Below are 4,094 nucleotides of genomic sequence, written 5' to 3'. Positions count from 1 at the left end.
GGTTTGTGTCAAGTTGATATATGTTATGGAATATTTTGTTACCATTACATTATATGTTTTTTCTCTAAATATGACTACAGTAGGGGTTAAATAGAAACTTGTAAACTTTAAAAACTTTTATTATGCCAAATTTTGAAAACATACAATAAAGAGAATGCCATATGATAAATTCCAATTGTTTCACATATACTCTATGTTTTCTTCTTTTTTCACTCTAGATTATTTTGAACCAGCTACCAACATCATACCATATTCCTGCAACAATTTTAGTCTGTATCTTAGAAACAGGAGAATGCTTTTAAAAAAATAAACACTAAATAAACACTATATCATCATCAGGCCTAAAATTCTAAATAATTTCATAATATCATAATCAAATATTCTACTTTTTCACATTTCTATGGTTTCATAAATTGTTTTCTGCTTATTATATCAATAAGAAAGCAAATGCATTCCATCTCTTGCAAATGGTTGATGTGTCACATTGCCTCATATTACTTGTTTGCAATTTATTTCTTGAAGAAACTGTGACATCTTTCCAGTAGAGTATCTTAAAGTATGGATTTAACAAATTGCAACTTGTTGGTACCATTTATTACATTTCTCCATCAGACATGTATGCCATTTATCGACAAGAATATGATGTATATGGTATTTTGCTCTTTCAAGTTTATGTAGTATTAACAGTCATAATAATCAATGCCAAAATCCACCTTTTATAGAGATTACAAAAAGTGGTATTTTACTTTAAACATTTCGAGTTTTATTAACTGGAATGCTTGCACAAAGAAAAACTTTCTCTCTTCAACTACAGTTATGCATTGCATAACAATGAGGATCCATTCTGAGGAATGCATCAATAGATGATTTTGTCTTTGTTCAAACATCATAAAGTATATACTTACATAAACCTAGATGGCATAGCCTACCACATGCATAGGCTCTACGGTATAATAGGCTATACGATATAGGTTACAAACCTGCCCAGCACGTTACTGTACTGAACACTAGACAATTATAACACAATGGTAAGTATTTTTGTATCTAAACATACCTAAACATAGAATAGTTACAGTAAAAACACAGCATTATAGGCTTATAAGACCCCTGTTGTATATGTGGTCCATTGTTGACCAAAATATCATTATTAATTGCATGATTGTATTTGGTTATCTCAAGATTTCTCAACCCTGGTGCTATTGACGATTTTGGACTAGATAATTCTTTGTCATGAGGAATTGTTCTGTGCATTGTAGGATGTTCAGTCATGTGTCTAGACTCTTCCTTCTAGATGGCAGTAACGCATTTCCCTAGATTTGACAACCAAAAAGGTCTCTAAGACATTGCCAATGACCCCTCGGGGCAAAGATAAAAAAACTCAGTTGAGAACCACTGGGTTATCTTAAGATGTATATGTGAAAAGCAGGATGTGTTTGATTCTTTTCCTTTATTTATCAGTTTCCCAAATGATCAGTTAGTTCTCAAGCTTTCCTTAGAGGAGACATAATAACTCATAATTTTAAATGTAATTTATGTATTTGTATTCACTGTAGCTACTAGTTCTATTTATGCTCATATTTTCTTATTTTTTATCTGTGAAAGCCTTTTCTATTTGGTTTCTAAATTTCTTCGATACATCTAGTGGCCTTGTTTCCTGCTATACCAAGTTCTTTCAAGCTAATTTTGTGTATTTTTGTGTAAAATTTGTGTATTTTCTTCCCAGGCCTGGAGCCCACTATTTCTCCAAGGTCTTGCCTTTTTTTATTAGGAAATATAATTTAGAAAATACAATCTGGATGTTTGAGGTGCTCATTAAAAGACCCTTTCAGTGGACAAAAGTGGGAATACATATGTATATATATGAGACATATATATATATCACACACACACACAAACACACACAGAGTCATATTTCCAATTCCATTTCAGTATGCATAGTTTTTTCTTATTCTTTAACCTTATACCTGTATCCCCTTTCTCCACTGCTGCAAACTTTAATAACCAATGATACTAACATAGTCACTCATTTGCTTTATACTTGTGGTGGGCAGACAGTAAAGCTGCCCTTAAATTTCTTACATCCTACTAATTAAACCCTAGTGTAATCTCATACACTTGAGTGTGGGCTGGACACAGTGACTCAATTCTTTTTTTTTTTTTTTAATCCTGCCACAATATTTTTAATTACGTACAAAGGTCTGACATGTCACCCAGGGACCCATTTCACCCACTGCTCTGTTTGGCCGCCAGTCTTTTTTCTCTCTCTTCAGCAATGGTGAGGCAGATACCCTTTCTTCGGGGAAGAGAAATCCATGGTTTGCTGCCCTTGCCAATAACAAAAATGTTGGAAAGTTGAGTGGCAAAGCTGTTGCCATTGGCATCTTTCACGTGAACCACGTCAAAAGATCCAAGGTGCCTCTCTCTGTTGGTGATCACACCAATTCTTCCCAGGTTGGCACCTCCAGTCACCATACACAGGTTACCAGTGTCGAACTTGATGAAATCAGTAATCTTGCCAGTCTCCAAATCAATCTGAATATCATTCACCTTGATGAGGGGATCAGGGTAGCGGATGGTGCGGGCATCATGAGTCACCAGATGAGGGATTCCTTTTGTGCCCACAAAGATCTTTCTCACTTTGCATAACTTGTACTTGGCCTCCTCAGGTGTAATACGATGTACAGCAAAGCAACACTTGGTGTCATAGAGCAGACGGAAATTCTCTCCCATCTTGTCAACGCTTGTGACATCCATGAATCCAGCAGGGTAGGTTATATCAGTTTGGACCTTGCCATCGATCTTAATGAACTGCTGCATGCAAATCTCCTTTACTTCATCTCCTGTCAGGGCATACTTAAGTCTGTTCCTTAGGAAAATGATGAGGGGGAGACACTCTCAATTTGTGGGGACCGGTGGATGGACGAGGAGCAAACACACTGGTCAATTTATCCAGCATCCAATGCTTTGGAGCTGCTACCCGCTTCAGATGCTTCTTGGGACCACGAGCCATGGCTGCATTAGGCAAAGAAAGAGACAGTGACTCAATTCTAATGAATAGAATTTGACAAAAGTGATTGAATGCCACTTCCTAGGTTACATTACCAAAAGAGCATAACTTCCGTCTTGCTGGCTTTATGTAGTTCTTTGCTGGTTTGCTTTGAAGTAATCCATGTGTTCTGTTATAAACTGCCCTATGGTGAGGTCCACATGGCAAGAAACTGAGGAAGACCTCCCAGCAACAGCTAGAGAGGATCTGAGGTCCTCAGATGAACAGCCCACAAAGAATTGAATCCTGCCAACACCGATGTGAGTGAGCTAGGAAGCAGATCATTTTACAGCTGACCCTTGGGTTGATTCTAATGACACAAACACCAGCCAACACCTTCATCCCAGCCTTTGGAGAAAAGTCAAGTGCAGACACTCAGTTAAGCTGCACCCAGATTCCCACCTTCAGAAACTGTCCCCAGGTGCAGAATGCGGCTATAGTACAAGCACGGCTTTCTATGTTTACTGATTGTATTTTTTCTATGGTTACTCAATCGTTCCTTTCCTTTGTAATTCTGGAAGGCACTTGGGCAAGCGTGATTAAACCTAGTTTTTCTTTTCTTTTTTTTTTTTCTTGAAGCTCCCTTGTAAAATCTTACATGCTTTTATTTGAAACCCACACAACTTTATTATGTAATGTTCATACTAGGTACTGTGGAAAATGGAAATTCATAAATTAGTAATAACCCCAAACAAAATACAGTCAGCCCTCTGTATGCATCTGTGATTTTTTACATCATGGATTCAACTAACTGTGGATCAAAATTATTCAAAAATAAATTGCAGCTCTATTGAACATGTACAAACTATTTTCTTGTCATTGTTTCCTAAGCAATACAGTATAACAACTAGCATCTATTTACATAGCACTTACATTGTGTTAAGTATTGTAAGTAATCTAGAGATGATTAAAAGTATTTGAGAATATTTGTGTGGGCTGTATGCAAATACTATGTTGTTTTGTACAAGGGACTTGAACATCCATGGATTTTAGTATCGGTGAGAAGTTCTGGTACCAATCCCTCATAGATACTGAGGGACAACTGTAT

General features: G+C 36.6%; 1 pseudogene; it reads right to left on the bottom strand.

The window, feature by feature from the left end:
* Positions 1 to 2,151: 2,151 nt before the first annotated feature.
* LOC140713353 (small ribosomal subunit protein eS4, X isoform-like) lies at positions 2,152 to 3,046 on the bottom strand (annotated as a pseudogene).
* Positions 3,047 to 4,094: the final 1,048 nt, after the last annotated feature.

Source organism: Chlorocebus sabaeus, chromosome 14 (genome assembly GCF_047675955.1).
Source record: "Chlorocebus sabaeus isolate Y175 chromosome 14, mChlSab1.0.hap1, whole genome shotgun sequence".
Lineage (NCBI taxonomy): Eukaryota > Metazoa > Chordata > Mammalia > Primates > Cercopithecidae > Chlorocebus > Chlorocebus sabaeus.
This window is presented reverse-complemented; position numbering and strand designations above follow the sequence as displayed.